This window comes from Sciurus vulgaris (assembly GCF_902686455.1).
Source record: "Sciurus vulgaris genome assembly, chromosome: 13".
NCBI classification, from domain to species: Eukaryota; Metazoa; Chordata; class Mammalia; order Rodentia; family Sciuridae; genus Sciurus; species Sciurus vulgaris.
The window spans coordinates 70,320,197-70,341,639 of NC_136474.1; the positions used below are offsets into that span (position 1 = coordinate 70,320,197).

A 21,443-nucleotide genomic window follows, 5' to 3' on the forward strand; every position below is an offset into this window, starting at 1 on the left:
TGAGCTGATAGGCATGTGCTCAGATCCCACTGGGATTCCCTGAACCTTGTCTGGTGGAATCAATAGCCCTCCCAGAGCTAGTAACATATGGTTATCTAGTGGGAACAAGTTGTCAACGCTTTGGTAAAGCCACTGCTCTAATAAAAGATGATCTCCATAGAAATGGTCCAAAGAGGTAAAATTAGGAAGGAGATGAAGTTTTAGAATTTCATTCTGTGTACTTCCCATGCAAGCCCTCACATTCTCTGTATCATTCAGGGTCTGTTGTTCCACAAAGAACGTGACTTCAGTTCAATCATCTCTGGTTTCCTCCAGAAATCCCAAAGAATTTTCAACTGTGTATACTGAGAAGAACTAAGAAAATTCCCTTAAGGGTTCCAGTGACTGATAACTCCATGCTTTTTAAAAAGAAGTATGATATCCTTGATGGAGCATACATGGATGCAACAGAGGAAAACAACTTTATGGGAGAAACACTTGAGGCTGACCCCCTTTTGAGATGTGGAAAGAGGCTCCTTCACTTCCTGGTTCTATGATCTGAGACAGAGTAATGCTCATGGATTTAAACATTAATCTCTTTGAGGTCAAATGCCCACATCTACAAAATGAGGATGACCATACCCAATCCTCTGCAGGAAGACAATGTGTTCGAACCACAGGGTCTGGCATGTAATAGGTATTCAGTGAAGGATGACTTTTATAATGCTGAGAAGGACTCTAATCCCACACAGATAGGAAATCCTTTTTCTGACTGCCAGGGGAAGTTGTAGAGGGGAGGTATATAGCAATAGGAAGTGCAAAGACCCTGCCCCATGCTCACATAGTCAGAGCCTGCCTACGGCTTACTATAGCTTCAGTCAGAATATCTGGGTGCAAAACCCCTACATATTTGGTTAGAATACTCTCAACCTCTCTCAGAATGCTGAGTAGGCTGACCAGTGAACCTGGCTATGTTTGGTTGCTAAGGAAGAGTTGAGACAGGTTTACCACTCCAGAGAGCAAGAATCAAGGAGACCCAGAGGGGAAAATCCCACCCAGGTCACAAGAGAAGCACTGGAAGAAGGAGACAAAGAGACTAGAGGCAAAATGAAGGTAGGGACTGAGACATACTGGGGCAGGAGTCCAAGACTTCTGTGAACACCTAAGGGTTTTTAAGATGGCTTTAATGGGGAGTTGGTGAGTACAAAGATATGCTGAGTTTCAGACTGCATTACAATGTACCAAAACCAAACTCTGTGTAATGTGATACAGCATTTGGTGGCCCCAAAACCCCGAAGGATGGGTTCTATGGAGCCTTTCACATATCCTTTACCTTCTCCAAGTCTCAGGGTCTAAATTCATACCATAGGAATGATGCCAGTGGGTTTCAGATATTTTATTCAAACTTAATAAGATAGTGAATGTAGAACAGTTTTGATTCCTGCAATAGGCTACTATTATTATGATTGTGATTATTTTATTTTCAAAAATCATCACTGTATAGGGTATTGGTTAAATAGCAAAGCCTGGTCAACAGACTTTCATTTTGCTTACAGAATTCCCCTAGAGTGTGATTACGTCCCACTTATAGATGCTACAGAAATAACCTGCTACATCAGCATAGACAGTGACAAATTGAACTAATAGGATGTGAGGTCAGAAAGAAAAAAGATGTGGGAAATGCTTAAATCTGGGACCAGAAGTCTGATCATACTTAAGGTGACAGCAGGAGGAAATAGAATAAATAAAATGTAGGCCAAAAGTCTAGACACGTGAGATCAAAATATAGGTTAGGAACAGTATGATAATTAGTGGTTCTCAAACCTGCCTGGATGTTACTAGAATTAGCCTGGGAACTTTTACAAAAATACAGACTTCCTGAATCAAAATCTTTGGGTGCTGTCTGGAGAAAATATGTCTGAAGTTCCCTCAGTGATTGCATGATCATCCAACCAGGTCTGGAAAACAGAGGTCTGTACCAGGTCTTGAGGCCTGATGCAAGAAGCCATCTGTCCTACAGGATCAAGGACCCGGGAGCCTTGGACCAGGCAGTTATGTAGACCACCATGAGGACACAGCAGGGGAGATGATAGGGCAGGCATTAGTGGTCTGTGGCTTTTGTTCAATTAATTATGTTTATAGACGTTCTAGAAAGGTAGGGGGATTCTACTGGGATGTTGGAAAGGCTGGCCCTGTAGGTGTGAGGAGAGAGAAAACCACAGAGGTAGGAGGGGAGCCAGGAGGAGCAGTTGAGGATCAGCACTGAGACAGCAGGTTTCCTCTTCTCATATGCCCTCTCTTCTTTCCCCATGCAGTAGTCTTGGGATAGACCCCATTTTTTTACTGTTTTCAGACCAGGTCAAGAAAACAGCTTGGAGGGGGAAATATAGAGGAATTAGAAGATGGAGAAAAAGGAGGAAAGAAAAATAATTCAGAGAGTGTGGATCTGGGTCCCCCTCAGTGACTCCAGTGTGGGGGAGGTGGTATGAGGAGAAGCACGAGGAGCCCCCAGTCCTTCCCTGGGGTTCTGTTGTGAGGTGTGCCAAGGGCTGGCAGAGTCCACTGGGTGGGCTGGCAGGGACCCTAGGGACTAGGGATGATGCTGCCCTCACATCTTAGTGAAATGCTGGGATCCTGCCACCGCTCAGAACATTCCAGAAAGCTCCCAGTTCTGTCACATGAAGGTTTGTTTTTTTGGTGGTTTTCTTTTTCCTTTTTTTTTTTTTAACCACAGATTAAAAAGAATCTCCTTGGAGACATGGCAAAGTTCATGAATCAGCACAGACAAGCAGGCGAGGGTCTTTTAATTCCCCCATCAGGGTGGTTGATTTTGCATTTTTTTCAGTTTGAGAAGAAATTAAAGCTAAACTCTCTGAAGGTGTGTGTGTGTGTGTGTGTGTGTGTGTGTGTGTGTGAGAGAGAGAGAGAGAGAGAGAGAGAGAGAGAGAGAGAGAGAGAGAGAGAACAAAGATTTTATTGTCTATCCTTTGTCCCTAATGAAATATCTAAATGAAGGGTCCATAGTAATATCTCCAAAAGTGTCCCAGAGGGCCTGAGTTGCAGTGAATAGTATCCTGTGGAAGAAACAGTGAAAACCAACTTTGTTTTCCTGGTCAAAGCCTGTTTACCACATGCATTGATTACTTTTGCAGCCTCACTCTCTAATGGGTTTATGTGGCCAGTGATTAATAATGCTTGAACATCAGTTTGCGTGTATTAGTATGACAGATGGTACCTCACCCACTCTTCACACCTGCTACTCGGTTTCATGTCCATGGAGGCCAAGCCCCCAGCCACTGTCCACTCCTGTAGTCCCTCTGGTTGGACTGCCTTCTGTTGCATTGCCTGCTTGGGTTCAGATGAAACTCTGTGAAGTGGGACTATTAAAGATCCCTAGAGTCTGATGGCTGACCAGAGGAACAGAATAAATCACTGGGTCATAAAGTTTGACTTGTATCAAGTACTTTTTCTTTTCCCATAATTAAATGTATATGGTAAGATCAAAATGGCATAACACAGAAGGGAAATGAACTTTGAATGTTGGATCCAAGCCTGACTTCTAACACTTCCGTGTATTTGGCCTTGAACAAGTTAATAAATACTTGAAAAATGGAAGCAAGGATTCCCTACACCTGGCACCAAGAGTTTGGGGGAGTATCATATGAGAGAACATCACTTTTCACTGTGTCTGAAATGTAGCAGGTTTCAATCCTACCTCTTAACTGTAATGGAAATCAGGTGATCTGTCATGATCCCTCCCAATTTTTCAGCCAGTTGCTTGTATCTCTCTCATGGCTCCTGAATCTTTCCATCTGTAGAGAGCCATGGCTGGATCATTGGACAAGATATTTGAGCTGAAAGGAAGCATTTGGCTAGGCAAGCAGATCAGGAACAGGATCCCAGCATGGGCTACAAGAAGGCTTCACACAGGGCCTCTCTGACCCAAGGTGGCAATTGGGCAGATGTAAAGATGGGAAGAAAGGTAAGATCAGACAGAGGAGAGGTAAGAGGCAGGTCCACACTTCCAACATTTCTTCCAAAGTGGCTCTGAAGGGCAAAAGCTCCTCTCCTTCTTCCTTCCTCCTTACCTGCCTCTGTCACATACAGTTAATGTGGTACAGGTACCTGCAGGGCAGAAGGTCCCAGGGCCCAAGCCTCCCCTCCAGGAAGTGATCCGAAACATCCTCCCTGGACCGCCTGGGTTGCACACCTCAGGCCCTGGGCTCTCCAGAGTGCACCTCTGTGATCAGGTGCTTATCTCCAGGTGTTCGCCTGAAGGGAGGTCATAAAAAATCAACACCAATCAGGGAAGTTTCCTTGGAAGCTGAAATTATCTCGCAGGCATCTCGGAGCAGGTGCAGGGCTATTTTGGGCCAGCAATCACTGTGTTCAGATGAGGGAGCGTTGCTTCTCCTCTGGATCCAGGCAGCAGCCCGGAGAGCTCCAATTATAGGGAGCCACTTCCAGCTCATTATGTCTCTGCCGAGGCAGAACTGAGCAGTGCCGGGCAGGGTCTGTGCAGGACCACCAGTGGGGGCTTCTTTCCAACTGATGAAATGATAGGGGCTCAGCTTTCTGGTCTGAAAAAGAGCTTCCCTCACATATAGGATAAAGTTCACATTTCCTAGCTTAGAATTCAAGACCCCTATGTAACCAAACTCCCAATACCTTCACTCAATACCTTCACCTCCTCTCATGCCCTTCTCCAGCCCACAGCCAGCAGCCCGGTCAGGAGAGGTCTCTATTTCAGCCCAGATTAGTTGAAATCTGCCTCTGACCTCAGCCCAACTTCCTCTTCCTCCCCTCCCTTCCCAGTGCAGGCTCCTTGTGGCTCATCTCCAGATTCCTCTTCTCCATCAAGGATGCTTCCTTCCCTTGCGGCTACCCCAGTCCCACACAGAACCACCTTTTCCCACCCCACCACTTCTGGAACCATAGAAGACAATAGTGCACTCACCTGAACTCCTCAGTTGTCAATGGTGACTTTTAGATGTCCTATACCTCTCTCCAAAGACCAGAAAGTGACATGAGTGGGGATTGACTTTTTGGTGTCCCCACCATAACTGGGACTGAAGTTTAGGTATTGAAAAACTACTAATTGCACCCCTCTCTCCTAACTCCTAAACCTCCTGCAGAGCTTAGCTCATCTCTTCCTATTCCCAAAGCCATCTCTAGCCACTCAAACCATCAGTGCCAGGTACATACATAGGCAACACCCTGTTTTCTAAAGGTTTCTGTAAGCTCGTCTTGTCTCTGCAGACAGTCTGTTTCTGAGGACAGACCCTGCCTAATGCCTGCATCCTTCCCCAGCTGGCATAGAAAGTGGGTGCTCCCTGTGTGTTCTGTTTGCCCGAAGGCTCTCCAGCTGGTGGTCTGGTTTCCAAGGAAGGAAACATTTGCACTGGAAACAGTTATTAAAATAGGTGCCCACCATTCCTGCCTTTGAAAAGCCAGCAATCTAAAAATATGTCACACGTAGAAAGAGCAATTGAAAAGACAAGAACAAAGAGTAGACAGTATTTAAAAATAGGACTCGGAACAGGAAAGGGATATTTTATGGTGTCACATGTTCAAAGCTTGTCTAAAGAAGTCCTCTCACTCCTCTGTCCCTGACACCACTAATTCCTTCACTTCTTTTCTCTATTCACTCACTCCCTTCTAGTATTTTAACTTTCAAAAAATAAAAACAGAATCTGACAGACAGCATCCATGTCCAGTACATGTTCCCTTACCCTGAAACTGGGTGGCACATTGTTAGGGTCCTGACAGACCACCCACCTAGCCGCCTCTCTCCTTCCTCTGAGACCTGAGACTGGGCAACATTTTGTGTCCTTCTGGGATGGCACTGATGAAGTCGCCCTGCACTGAAGTCACTGTGTGTGTGGTTTCCATCTCTTATTAGAGTATAACCCCCTTAATATAAGAAGAGACTGTGACTCGATCACCTCGCAACAGCCAGGGGACACAGTGCAGTATTTTTAGTGTAAGAGGCTGGACTTTTGCTAATGGAAAGAGCAAGCTATTATTTGATCCTCTCCAGGGTTTGACAGCCTGTGGACACATTGATATTAATAACTGGGTTTAGGTCCCATACAGTTCCCACCTACACAACCAGACATGGTGCCACACACTTGAGTCTATCAGAATGAGGAAGGAAGAAAAGGACACATTTACAATTTTATTGAATGGAATCTCAGATAGAACCCTAATGTGGAAAAAGAAAAAGAAAAGAAGATGAGACATTTTAAAACTTCCGGATTTGACAGAAAGGTCTTGGTTGTCCACCGAAGCCTTAGAACAATCCTGAGGGCCAGGAGCTCTGTGCCTGGATCTAAGGGACCATTCACAGGTGCAGAGCCAGAAGAAGCTGAACAGACGCCCCATAGCCCTTGTCCCTCCACCCCAGATGCTCTGCCTTCCTCCAGTTTATAGTCTGAGATTCAATGTAGATTTTTGCTTGAAGACAGTCTTGCAGTAATTAAAAAATAATAGTCTTGAAAACCCCTGGGTTACACAAAGTATCCTAATTACTGCTCCATGGGATAAAATGCCTCATGTCTGTTTTTTCCTGAGTAGCACCCCTTGACCACTGTTCCCAGAGCTGCTTTAAACAATGGTCACTGGGCAAGAGATTGAGCGAGGAGGGTGGCTACCAGTTCCCCTTCTGCACTGATCAGTGGAAGGAAATTTCCTCAAGCCTTAGTGTCCTCTGGTCCTACACCCCTTTCCAAACATTGTCATAAAGGGTCTTCGTTATCACAAGTAAATAACTGAAAGAGACAAAGAGAGAGAGCATCCAGTGATCTTAGCACCTGTACCACCTCCCTGGTCAGAGAGAAGACGAAAGAAATCTCTTATACAATAGAGACTAAGTGACTTCCCAGCATCCTACTGCTAGATGGTGAACATAGAGATTCATTCTCCGTAGGTCTTTGCATGTTTAACAAGAATAAAATTTCACACTAAGAGAAACCAGAAAAAGCAGAGACTTGAGGACACCCATCATTCCTCCATGTGCTAGCCACAGCACAGGGTTGCTTCTCCCCAAGTCCAGAGCAGCCACTGCCACCCTATCTGCCTATGTGCAGGCTGGTGCTGCACAAATGCTTCTGCTGATAGACTTTTGATAGTTTCAGCCAAAAGACAGTGGCCTTGAGCTCCAAGACAAGCACTGAACTCCCACCTGTCCATTATCTGCCTCAGGTGTGTGCCTGTCAGGCGGGGCTGGATGGAGCTGCTCCCCAAGCCAGGGGCAGAGCTGCCACGGGGACAGGAGCTTGCTGTGGGACACCAGCTGACAGCGTCCAGCTTAACAGAATCTTCCCCAGCCAGGCACTTTCCTGTCTGCTCACATCCATTGCCGTCTGCTCTCGCCTGCCCTCCCTTGAACAACCCCCACCACCGCCACCCCCAATTCAAGAGTGTTGTATTTCCCAAACCCCATTTCACAGCTATATTGTTTTATACGGTCCCTCCAAAATACCTTGAATAGTCTCTTTTTCATGGCTCCCATTTTTGAAAACTCCAGCTGCTCCTCTGAAACCATCCAAATCTAATTAACCGCAGAAGCTGGAGTGAGGGAGAGTAGCTCACTTTCGGGTCCTTAGCATACCCATTCAGGCCTTCTTTCAATATGGGCACAAAACCAGGAATTTCTAATAATTGTATCTATGGGCCTGGAAGGGGGAAAAGAAAAGAAAAGAAAAAGAAAGAAAGAAAGCTGCTAATAAGTATGTCTATGAAAGGAGGGAGATCAGCCCCTCGTATGAACTTGGCAGCCTGGCCCCGAGGAACTTGGAGACAATGCCACAGGGGATCTAAAAGCTTAGCCTCCCGACTCAAATCTTGTGAGAACATACCCAGGCTGTGAATAGAGATCGGGGTCTCAGCTCTAAATTGTCCCAGCTCAGACTCATTGAAATGTCTTCTCACAGAATTAAAAGAGAGGAGGGCCGAGAGAGTTTGCTGCATATCAATGAGGCTGTGCTTAGAAGTGCAAGATGGAGAAACTCAGAGGTCTGTTTCTGAATGACATGGATTAAGACAAAAGGAACACGTTGGGTCTTTGCCAGTGGCCTTAGTGGGAAAGGGGCCTTGAGCTCTTGGGAAGCTGTCAGGGATGGAACCTACCTGGAAGTACACCACTTCCTGGGGTGTCCCACTGGGTCTGAGGACCCTCAGGAAGATACCTCCTCAGTTCTCAGGTCTCCTTTTAGAGATGAGAAAGAGACTCAGAGGAGAAAGGGGCTTTGGCTTGTGCTCCTCAGGTTCCTGCCTCCCTGTGCCTCATCCCCAAATGGCCTACCTCACCATTACCATGCAGTCACCTCCAATGCTTTGTCCAAAGAGGCCATGTACAAATAAATAACCATACCCATCCTTCCAGGCCCATTTCAAATGCCAGCATCTCCCCAGAGCCTCCCATAGCCTCTACCTCAGCCCCTTCCGACCCTTAGCATGATCTATGCTCCGATACCTCCTGGAGTCTGTCACTCAGCAGGACAGCCCAACCTGCTTGTGCTTATTCTAGACGTTTTATTCCTTTCTCTAGATAACTGATTCCAGGGTGTCAGGGGCTGTCTTTTAGACTTCCTTTATTCTCTGAAATCCCTTATGTTAAAGAGGAGGTCATCAGCAAATACTGTTTGACTAGAAAAATGAGCAGCCCAGCCTGAGGCTGAAATTCAGTTCTTCTAACTCTAATTAAAAATCTCACTACACTATGCTTAAAGGCTCTTGGTAATGGTTGCATGGTTTACTTATTTTGATCATTGCAGAGGCAGAAGTGAAAGGAGAGTAAGAGAGTTACCCTTCTTCAGTATATGGTATGTTGAAGGTGGAAATTTTTGAAATTTTTATACATGAATATGCATACACATATATGTACACATACATGCATATCAGGAAAGGGAGTGGCTATGGCTTAAAGAACAATTACAACAAGAGAGGGAAAGTTTCTTCTGGAGAGATGTCTATGGTCTCATTATAAGGAGAAAGAACTATAGGTTTTTTTCAAGTAGCATAGACCAGGCAACCCATGAGCCTTAAAATTATGCTTGGCACCTAGAAAGCATGATAAGTTTTACTCATTTTTTTTTTTTTTATCAGTGTATGCTGGTTCAGCTTTCCAGGAGCAGGAGAGTCTTATGAGTGGGACTCTCCCCTAGGGCCTCCTAGCCACTCTTACTGACTGACTCAACTGTCTCTGGTTAGATTTTCCTCTTGGTGATGGTGATGTCCTAGATGGGAAGAGTGACAAAACCAGCATAGAGTGAATCACAAGCTTTCTTGAGGTCATGGAAGCCCCTTCAGATGATGTCATGGAAAAGTAAATACGTCAGGAGGACCTTCTCTGACTGAGTGAGGAGAGCAAGGTGCTTGCTCACTCGGGCCTCCTCCACCCCTCCCCAGACTCAAGTCCAGCTCATGGACTTCCCCAGTCCCTGGCTTAGAGGAGCACTACACAAAGTCAGAGGCAGCAGCTCTGGCCACTGGTCCCAATCCTATCTATTTCTAGCTCTGTGGCCTTGTGAGATCATTCTTAGAGTAATCTTCGTGATCTTGCCTGGGCAATGGTCACTCTAGGCAGTTTTTACATTACATGCCCAACAGGGTGTATATTAAGGGTCATTCAACAATTAATTCATCCATTCATTTAATAACAATTTGTTGAGCACTTACTATGTGTCAGGCACTTGCAAGTCACTAGCTGCATGGAAATGAACAAAACAGGCATCCCTGCTCTTGCAGAGCTTGAAGGACACCAAATACAGAACTAATTTCTTAATAATGTGACTGTTTAGGCTTGGTCATCTTTGCCACCTTATCATTTAGAGAAGAAATTAAGATGAGAGTGACTTGGTATCAGGCCCAGTGTCACAAAGATTGCGGGTTACCTACAGCTCCTGCCTCAGTGCTCTTCCTCTGTGGGTAATACTTTTGGGGAAGAGGGGACACTGTCTTTGGTTATGATCACACCAGAACCATGACACTGGGTTCAGGTCACAGTTACCACCACCTGGCCTATAGCAAGCACTGTGCGTGTTAGCTATTATTATTATTGCTAGTTTTGTTACTTGTAATTGTTTTTCCCGTCCTGTGAATGAGCTCTCTCTTGTACACTCAGCACACATAAATTGTCCAACTGGCAATTGGACCATTGCTGGGGCTACAGCTGGGGTTAGATGATCCCATATGCAGACTGAGCACGTACACTCAAGCAAAGCAAAAGGACCAATTCAAAAGTAAATAAATAAACTTCAATAAACTTTGTTTTATGATCAAAAATTTCCACCAGCACTGACAGAGTAAGCCCCACTAATTTTTTTTAGCCTTGTCCCAGAAGACTTACCAGGAAAGCACAGTATGCTTTGGAGCAGAGAACACAACTGCCTCTTTGGCCAGGTGTCTGAGCCAAGCACCTTGACTTCTCAGCTGAGCTCCTCAAGCTCCCTGTGCTCACTAGACACAGCTGTCACCATGATCAGTACCCCTCTTCACCCAGGGGCATCTTTCCTGACCTCCCCCATCTCTGCTCTTCTCCTGTTTTGTCTCCTCTGCCGGAGTAGCTAGATCGGTCTCAGGAACGGTTAGTGATGAGGTAAGACTTTGAACTCTGTCTAGACAGTGTAACCAGATAGGGAAGGTAGATCTGGACACTCATAGACATAGACGCTAATGCAGCTCAAGTTGAGGATCTCTGTTGCCATTCCCACCTGGAGCAAAAACACTGAAATATGCAAGGTGTAGCCACAGTGAGCTCTAAGCTATCCATCACTTTCTCTCTCCCTTTTCAGGATATTTCTTTGTCCTAAAGTACCTTCTCTTCTCCCACAACCCAGAAGCTACCCTCTAGCTGCCCTCTGGCTGCCCAGGAGCACTAGCTATGGCCAAGGACATACCTCTGCTCCACCAGGACCTGTGTTTTAATCTTTCTCTCCTATTTCCTCACCTTCACATTTCCCCCGAGGTGTGACTGTCATTACTGGAGGAATTGGCTCAGTTGTTATGTGGTGTCATACTTACAGATACAAAAGCACCCATGGCTACTGTTGGATTTGATCTGCTTCAGAGTAGCCTACGCACTTCAGAATGGAATAGAGTTTGAATATAAAGTAGAACATCAGGTCAAGTAACAGACCTGTGGGAAAGGAGTTTAAGGAAACAGGCTGGGCTTGCTGGTATCTTTTCAAATTACGCAGCATGCTGAAGCCCCGCATGCAGAGAGAGAAATAAAATCTGTCACAATCATAGCTCCATTTAGTTATAGGACAGGCGATCAGTTGTCCAGCAGCATATAAACAAACTTTTTACTTTGATTGGAAATTTTCATTGTTTTATAGTTTGAATCTACAGCTCTCAGATTTTCAGCTTTGAATTAGAGGGATGTAGAACTGAGATTTGGGGAAGTTTATAATCTTCCCATTTTACAGTTGTGAAAAATAACAAACCAGGAAGAGAAAATAACTTGGGCAAGATCCCTCAGTAAGATGGCAGCCTATGAGTTGGGGGAAACTACCAAGATTTCATGTATATAAAATGGAACAAGTTTTCCAGAAGGTTAAGGAGGGAATGAGGTCCCCTTTGATGCAATATTTTTATTTTTCTTGCTTGGGGGGATTCTCAGAAACCAGCTGAATCTGTCATGTCCAAGAACAAAAGCAAAGCAAAAGTAAAGAAAAAAATCCCTAGTGCATGTAAAAAACCACCACCTTCCCATTTTAAAAAATACATGGATCAAATCAGTGATGGAGCAGACTGGAATATCATCAACCTGTGGCTTCAATGTATTATTGACCCTACACTCTTGCAAAGGTTGCTGTCTGCAGTGGTGTGTTGGAACTGGCTCCCACCAAGACAACTGTGGGCATCTTTCCCCAGTTCCAATTTCTGCAACCTCATGTTAGGAGATTGAAATTAGCCATGATGCCAGTATTTACAACACAGAAGTCATCAAATGCTACAAATCAGAGCTTTTCATTGTTCTTGATCTGTGTTACCAGTTTTCTTCCTTCCAGGAGCTCTATTTATCCTGTTACCAGGTCATTCTGGTTCAATTTACTTCCAGCTCCCAAGTTCAGTAATTGTAATCAGAACAAAGTGTCAGTTCTTTATCTAGAGAGAGAGGTACTGAAGGTTTAAGGCTCTTATTGAGAAACCAAAGCAACATCTTGAGCTTCTGGCCACCACCATGGATTGAAACAGGAGCATATGGGTGGCTGTGACTGTTGGAGTCAGCTTTTCCACAGCTATGACCAAAAGATCTGATAAGAACAATTTGAGAGAAGGAAAAGTTTATTTGGGGCTCATGGATTCAAAGGTCTCAGTTCACAGAAAGCCAACTCATTTCGTGGGACCCAAGGTAAGGTAAGACACCATGGTAGAAGGATGTGGCAGAGGAAAGCAGTTGAGGATATGGCCACCAAGAAGAAAGGAGAGACAAAGCTCAGCTCAGGAAATATATACCCCAATGGCACACTCCCAATGACCCACATTCTCTAGGCACACCCTTCCTGCCCATGGTTACCACCCAGTTAATCCCTATCAGGGAATTCATGCACTGATTAGGTTAAGGTTCTCATAATCCAATCATTTCACCTTTAAATGTTCTTGCATTGTCTCACACATGAACTTTTGGGGGACACCTAATATCTAATCCATAACCGTGACCTTTCAAGTTCATTTGCTACTCTATGTACAGTTGTTCCTCATTCCTATTGTGGGGATCCAGGAATTGACATATTGATCCTCTGAGCAGATATTAATGTGGGAAAGCAAGAGAAACACTGATATTTTCCCTTCATCTGAAGAGTTTTCGTAGGTCTTATGATTGGTGCTTGTAAGCACTCCCAAAAGAAGTTACACATTTTCTTTGAATGTGCACCTTGGCTTATGGTGGTTAAGTTTCATGATATTAGAATATATAAAAGAAGCATGAGCTGAGGGTAAGAGTGTGGCAGGGAAAACAATGCTTAAAAAATACATATCCTTGTACACCAAGGCTAAGAAACCCTGGTGCCTTCGATTCATCAGCTTTTCCCTGGGAAAAGCCACTAGCAGTCAGAGACTGAGATGTGGATAGAGTCGATGATTGAATCATGGCAGAGCTTAAGAAAGAACCCATAGAATATTTCCTGCCACATTAGGCACATGACTTTATAATGTCGTTTCCCTTGTTAAGCATTTGGGAAGTCAGATTTATTATCTCTGCTTAACAATCCATGAAACTTCGCAAATGTCAAATCTAGAAAGGTTTGAGGCCTCCAGTGTTGAGGTCAGAGAGGAAAGGCTATGCGGACAAAGAGAGATAAAAAGAACAAGTGAAGATAAAAGGGCTTAAAACCAATCTCAACATTCTCATAATTTTGCTTTGGATTGGCTTAACTCTTTGTACCCCTCGCACAAGTGAGAAACTGGTCCTATTAGATATCAAAGGGTTCCATGTAATGTTAATAGCCAATAAATACAAAATATCTGAATTATTTTTTTTCTAAATTCTAGGGCCATTCAGTGGTAGAATGGCTGGTTTTAAGAGGCAGGGAATTCTCAACATCCTCAGTCAAGACACTGAGCAACAACTTTGGTTGTTAGGATGTTGTAATAGGAGTTGTAATCACTGAATGGGTGATTGCAACCAATAGGCTGTGAGTTTTCATTAGGTGAAGGTATTTATTCTGTATGGGTTTCAGCCAATTTGGAAAAAAAGAAAAGAAATACTCTTGCAGTTCCTCTTTCCCTTTCTGCACTCCCACCATAGAAGAGGAAGTTAGGCCTGTTGGCCTAAGGCAGAAAAATGGAGACAACTCGGACTCCGTTGAAAAGACTTGGTTTACAGCTTTCTCTTCCATTATCTTCCTACCTAATCACTCTTCCTTGAGGCTGAACAGTAAGGGTGCTTAGTCTCTTCTGTCTTTCTCAGGAAACGCAGTTTCCAAACTATTCACATATGATTTGATATGATGCCAATCAAGATGCATAGACATTTTAAAGAAGGTTGTTAAGAAAATTTATGGCTAAATCCAAGGAAATATATTTATTGGTGAAATTCCAAGGACCCACTATAGGGATGTTATATAAGCTGGGTTGATTGAAGGATAGTGTTCTAATAAAATGTAAGCTAAGATTAATTTTAAATATGCAAATGTTTTATGCTAGAAACATTATCCTATTGTGCTTTCATTTAATCTTTTTAATAGTAAAAGCAAAGTGTTGAGAAAGGTACATCTGTGTTTGTGTGTGTGTGTGTGTGTGTGTGTGAGAGAGAGAGAGAGAGAGAGAGAGAGAGAGAAACTTGACCCAGGTAGATTTATTAACAATCACCTGTCATGTATGTGTACGAGGCACAGTGCTAAGCCTGAGGAAACCATGAAAGGCTCAGCAGACACAGTGCCTCTGTGACACTTTCAGTTTAGTGCATATCCCCATATCCCTTCGAAAAGGACTAGCAGACTCAGTCTTCATAATTAGCATAGAATTCTTTCTATTATGTCAATGCCGTTTTCCAGAGAACTTATGAGAAATGGCAAAGCCATGTATGGAAGATTTTCTCCCTTAGAGGTGCCCCTAGATCAAACCAGATTCTTTTTTTATTTGTTCTTATTAGTTATACGTGACAGTAGAATTATTTGGACATATTATTCATATATGGAGTGTAACTTCTCATTCTTCTGGTTGTAGATGATGTAGAATTACATCGGTTATGTAATCATATATTCACATAGGAAAGTAATGTTCAATTCATGCTACTATCTTTCCTATTCCCATTCCCCTCCCTTCCCTTCATTCCCCTTTGTCTAATCCAAAGTACTATTCTTCCCTAAACCACCCCCCTCATTGTGAGTTAGCGTCCCTTTATCAGAGAGATCATTCAGCCTTTGTTTATTGGGGGACTGGCTTATTTCACTTAGCATTATAGTCTCCAGTTCCATCCATTTACCAGCAAAGGCAATAATTTCATTTCTCTTTATGGTTGAGTAATATTCAATTGTGTATAGCTACTGTATTTTCTTTACTCATTCATCTGTTGAAGGACACGTAGGCAGGTTTCGTAGTTTAGCTATTGTAAATTGAGCTGCTATAAACATTGAAAAAATATGAAACACTTCACGAATTGGTGTGTCATCCTTGTGCAGGGGCCACACTAATCTTATCTGTATCATTCCAATTTTAGTATATTGCTGCCGAAGCAAGCACTCAAATCAGATTCTTCATGAAATTCTATAAACAGAGTCAACACTGTTGAAGCTCCAGGCAAAGCCATCTTCTCTGATCAGCACTGAGGGATCCAGCCCATGCTTTCTCCAGCTTCCCCTTCCCAATCCCTGACACTCTTTCTCACCCCACATCAGAGGCAGCCCTACAATTAAACACACAAGCAACAGCAAGGGGGTCAGTTTCTTCCTGGAGAAGGGATATAAAGACTAAACACACCTGAGAACTCAAAGTCCCCAATGCTTGGCACCTACCTCAACCACTCCCGACACTCCTGTGTCATTTTTCTCCAGGATCCCTCAGACACCCCAAGAAGAATACTGATCAACAGAGAAATATTCAGGCAGGCCTTGGGAAGGAGGGTTGGGAGGAAGTGAATCCAAGCAACTCTATCATCTGCTCCGTGGGAGACGAGGCTGGTGAGCTCAGAGGCCTGTTTTTCCCTCAACAGATGCAAGAAAGGAGCCGGAAAAGGTCAGAGATAAATGCAGCCTTCACTTTGTTCTGCATATTCAAAAGAACTTCTCTAAAGAAAGACCCAAAATATATGTATGTTCACTCAACCTTTTCTCGTCAGGCGCAAGGTTCCAGATATGGTCATGACAGGGTAGCCACCCAGGAAATCTTTGCAGTTCTGTAAAACAGCAGAACCTATGAGCAGGGATCCCCACAAAGAGTACACTTCATAAAGGAACCATTAGGCTAGTGGGAAGAAGGGAATCTTGGAAACAGAATATTATTTTGAGAAATCACTCCCAGAAGGGAGCAAGTTCATAAGGAGAGTGCCAGGGATGGAGAGAGTAGAGACTGGAACATTGTCATCAGAGGCGGCTTGAATTGGAAACAGTCCAAGACGTCATCATGGCTGACATCCCCGCGCATAATCAGAAATTCCTTTCAATTATGTGGGAAAAGTCTCTACATTGTCAGCCCAGATGCCCCCGTGAAGAACTAGCATGAAATGAGTCTCAGGGAAATATCAGCATGAGAGCCAGAACCAACTGCCAATGGCTTGGTTGGGGGAAGACAAGCCAAAGAGATGGGACTGATGGAATAATCTGCTGTCCCCCAGTGCAGCACCAAACAAAATCTTCAAGGGTGAAGGGATTCTACACCCTGGTTTGTTTGTGCAGACACCCATTTTCTCAACTTTAGTAACAAATGTTTAATCCCATAGCACCGAAACATCTCTTTTACTGTTTCCACTAAAAGGATCCAATTGTCCTTTTAAACCAGTTTCTATTATGCTGTCTACTATTCTCCAAATGTTATTAAACTTCAGGAACAATTTCAAAATCCACATCCCCACATGTTACAAATGTTTGATACCTTCATGTCTGACCAATTTCTTTATTCAATGTCTATAGTCCAAATGCTATGCTCTCCACTACTTGCTTTACTAGTAAATTCATTGAGGAGTAGGAATAATAGAATGAAGTTTTAAAGAGGACATGGGAATAGGTTATTTACCATAGAGTCATTAAATGCTGTTGAAAAGAATTGGAAGACTATTAAATGTTATGTTGAATAATTAATTTCAAATAATAAAATTTCTACATTATAATCATAGGGTCATAGCCTTCCAGGACATGAGTCCAGGAGCATTTAATGTGGCTCCTTTTTGTTACTGATGAGAAATCTGAAGTTATACTCGGGGCAGACCTTGTTCTTGACCATTCAGGGAGTTACTGGCAAAGCTGGCACTGTTTAAGTATGAAAACCAGAAAAGACCAATCCATAAAGGAGACATGGAGTCACTCATAGAATCTATTGCTTTTCAAACTTGAGTGTGAGTGCAAAACAGCTGGGGTCATGTCAACATGCAAATTCTGATTTAGTAGGCCCAGGGTAGGGCCTGAGATCGAACATTCCTAACAAGCTCCCAGATGGTAGCCAGGATTTAGACTAGCATTATCTGATACAAATATAATGTGACTCACCTGTCATTTTAAATTTTTAGACATTTCATATTCTTTTCTTCATACTCATCTTTGACATCTAGCATATAGTTTAAATATTTAGCATAATGTAGACTAGTCACACCTCAAATGTCCAATGGCTATGTATGATGAGTGGATTCCAGATTGGCAGAACTCTTCTAGACCACTTCTCTGTTGCTGGTCAGTGTCTTGTGGAATCTGCTCCAGTTAGAAGTCTTGAAACCCAACTAGACCAACTCTTCCCTAAGAACAGGGCTCATTTATGTGCATGCTCCGTGGTGTCGTGCCCAGAACAGAGCACATCTGGAGCAGGTAGGCCATGAAGACTTATCCATTGACTTACTTCTTGCCCTTTCCTCTTAAAGGCAGAAATCTCTTTTCCCCATTATCTTCACTCACCTTATGATTTAGCTCAGGGCACTGTGCTGGGTCTGTTAGGTTGGGAGCCTTCCAAGCTTCTTTCTTCCTCCAAGAATCGATGATTTTATCTACTCTAACATCATCTGCAGCTATTGTCCCAGATACCCTCTCAGCTTCCTCTTTTTCTTCATAAGAAATAGTTCCTATGACCCTCACACATTTCCCCTTTTAAAAACTCATTAATCACCTTCACTCTCCCTCTGGAGCCAACTTCAGACTCCTCTCAGATTTAGAGGCTTAAGTGGAACACCGAAGTCTAATAGAGGACAACTGGGGGCACTATATCAGATGCTCCTGTTAGGACATGCCCTCGCAACTCGGGCTTCTGTTTATATACGGCCCTGAGAAAAATGGCCCATGGTCAAAGTATTAAGTGTCTAAGGAAGAGCGTAGTATGGTGGTTAAATGCTCAGGCTCTGGGACCAGACAGCCTGTAATCAAATACCAGCTCAGCAGTATGTAAGAGCAGTATGTAAATTCTCTAAGCTCCAGTGTCTCTTAATAACTATGAGGTGACGTGAGACAATCCTAGTAAAGGACTTATGACAGTGCCCCTTCATAGTGTCAATCAGTGGCAGGTCACCATCAAAGCTGATGATTTTTCAGTTGTGAGAAAGGAGCTTGATCCTCACAGTAGGGCTCAGCCAGAAGAAATTCTGATTCTGAAAAGAAATGAACTCACTGTGGGTTGTGCCTAACTTAGAGCAAAATTATTTCTATTTCACAGCAGACACCTGATCATTCTAACCTCAGGACCTTCTAATTGTAGTCTTGTGATGTAACCCTGTCCCCAGCTTCCCTCTCCACCCCTAATGTCCAGCATTTTCATCTGAACTTCTCCTGGCTCTTTAAGAACCCAGGGACTGGCCTGTGAGGAAATCACCACTAAAGGATCTGCTGGGTGAGGGCTTGTCTCTGTGCTACCCAAAGTCACCCTCATGCAGTTTGCAAATAAACAACTTCTCCCCTGGAAGAAAGAACAAATAATTCATAATAGGCAATCTGCATAATGAATGGTGCATCTATGCAAATATAACATTTGGAATAATCTATTAATATCTCAACTGTGATGTCTGTGGGCCACCACTTCCCATGCTAAAGAGCCAGAGCCAAATATTTTCTGACTCCTCTTGAGGTGAGAAGAGAGAATAAGAAACTGCTGTCTTCTTGGGGTTCCAATTAGAAATCAGAAGACCACCAGAGTTGGGAAGGATCTCAGGGGCTGTTCAGTCCCTACTCCCACCCACATCTCTCACACGAAGAAGGAGGAGTCAGAAATGCAGAGAGGCTTCCTCAGGTTATGCACTGTTAGAGGCAGGACTAAAGTCAAATCCAATTGCAAACTCCCAGCCTAAAGCCCTCCCTGAGATGCCAGTATGACTCTCCTGCTGATAGAGTTTGTACTGCTATAAAATGAAGTCTTCCATGTTGAAAGGTCTTTAGCTCTCCTTCCCTACCTCCCATCCCTTCGGATTGAACTCTTCTTGCTGATCTGAACTTCTAACCTAGAGAATTGAATTCCATCACTGCGTAACCAAACGATTGGGGGATTCAGACCAACAACGTCTGATCCCAAAGGAGGTGGCCATGTGTAAGTTAACCTAAAGCTACAACTTCTTGGTGGGCTGAGACCCTTTCCTGTGGAAATAGAGAGACTCAACACACACGCACACACACACACACACACACACACACATACACACACACACACACACATACACACACACACACCCCACACCCAGGATTAAAAATCTTCAGATTTACAAAGATAATACAGCTACTACTGAACTACCATCATTAAGGCTCTGTGAGCAATCTGTGATTACTTCCCCCAACCTCTTCCCTTTCATCCCTTTCTCTCCAGCCAAATCGCGGTAGCCTTTCCAATGTCATCATGCTACCATGCTCCTCTGCAGGAGTGGTTCCCTGTCACACAAATATCTGGCAAGTAGCAGCGCATGTTCACCTATCTGCTGGCCAGGACAGGGAAACTGGCTGGAGACAGAGCAATCAGTTGTTCAATCAGGTTATTACCATTGCCCAAGTTGGAAGAGTTACCAGCGTGGAATGTGGGAGGTTCGGGCTGTACTCTGGCACGGACATTAATAAGGCAGCTTTAAGTTTTTGATCTTTCCTTAAGGACAAGGCACTTCTCAGTTAAGTAATAGCATCTCCTCCTGCTCCAGCTTGTGCAAATCACCATTTCATTTTATACAATTTGAATTTTCCTGAGATATTTACATCTCTTTTTCAGACTAGATTGTGAAGCTTTTTGTCTCCTTGGGGTCCTGAACACCTTGTACATTATCTGCCACAAATTATCACTCAGAAAGTGATTGACAATTGATAGAATTAGCAAATTAAGCCACAAACCTCTCCAGACTTAAATTTCTGCACCAGGAAAAAGAAGAACTTGGACTTTCTCACCTTATCTAAGATATTACTGAGTACCTGCTATGTGCTGAGAAATAAGGAATATAGAAAACCTGCTCCTAGCCCCCAGCAAGCTAGAAGGAAAAGACAGACACATTCAGGAAAGAATACCATTCCAGGCTAGCCTAGGTTGTTCTAACTGTTGGTGCAACAGGAAGTCAATGATGACTGCCAGCTGGGCATTCAAAGGTGGTCCTTGATGGTGGTGGCATAGGCACAGGGTGGAAGTACCCTGGTAGGAGCTGACTATGTGAACCAAGGAGTGGCTCCAGGGCTGGTTTATAAGCCCATTACCTGTTTAAGGGGAATGGTGACTCTGGAGCTATGATCTTGATTTCTGATTGTTGATTCAATAAGACATACTGACAGCTAGAACTTCAGTTCTTTCCTCTTGGTATACTTTTAGCTTCTCACTTTCTACCACCTTCTTCCTAAAATAGGTTCTTTTGTCTCCTGTCTTAATAAAACACACTGTCCATGTTGTGGTCCTCTCAAAGTGCTCCTTCACTGCCTACCCCATTAGGATGTGGCTTACATCCCTACCGCCCTCCTGAACAGCCCATTGCAATCTGGCCACCTCTACCACTGTGCACCGTTGCTGCTTTGTGGAAGGCCTCACAACATGTGTGATGGACCAAATCAAAAGCCATTGCTCCTTCCTGGTCCTCCTTGACTTCTGGCACTGTTTGACTTCTTGAAACATCTCTGCTTTTTCTGGCCTGCTCAACAATGACTTCACAAACCTACTTGGTGTCCTTTTTACTGCCTTCTCTTCTCTTATTCTAACCATACTAATTACCCTCCAATCTCCTAAGATTTTCCACACTCAATCCATTGACGATTGCTTCTTTTCACATGATAGTGGGTTCCACCCAGATGACTACAAATTCCTGATACCAAGTCCAAATCATATCTCAAGTTTAAGTCTCTGGATTCCAACTGCCAAGTACAAAACCTCTTAGCCTGAAGTCCTAACGGGGCCAAAAATCAAATCTAAAATCCAGCCCCTCTTACTTTCTCCCTAGATTTTCCACCCTCCCCTTCACACTCAATTCCCCCTCTTCTTCTCCAAACCATATTTATTCCAAAGCTTGAGCTTCACAGAGTCTTCCTGTTCCACACCTCAGGTTCATCTCCTTTGATTTCACTTGTCCACTCTTTGGATTAGGTGTTCTCTAATTCCTGGACACCTGACTTGTCACTCCCACTTTCAATTCATCCCAAACTTCCATGACACCTTTTCTGTGCAATGGCTCTGATGATCCCTCCTCTCTGAGCAGATGCCTTCCATGATTCTCTATTACTTACTTAATTTAAAACGAGCCCTTGGACTGGTCCTCTGTCTTTCCTGCTCCCATTTTCCCACTTAACCTCCTATGACTATCTACTTAACCTCCCAATTTCAGTGATCTTTTCTATTTCCAAAAGCAATTCCATATATCCTCATTTCTCTGGCCTGTT

At 43.7% G+C, this 21,443-nt stretch overlaps 1 protein-coding gene across 2 annotated transcripts in view; it reads left to right on the forward strand.

The window, feature by feature from the left end:
* SLC14A2 (solute carrier family 14 member 2) overlaps window positions 1-21,443 on the forward strand; it is a 435,461-nt gene that overhangs the window by 136,776 nt on the left and 277,242 nt on the right. Inside the window, exon 1 of one of the 2 annotated variants that reach the window (XM_079109085.1) lies at window positions 3,943-3,961. The exons of the other annotated variant lie outside the window; for it this stretch is intronic. The gene's annotated coding sequence lies outside the window, so the exon portion shown is untranslated. Of the gene's footprint in view, window positions 1-3,942; window positions 3,962-21,443 lie in introns of those variants that run through there. 2 annotated transcript variants of the gene reach the window in all.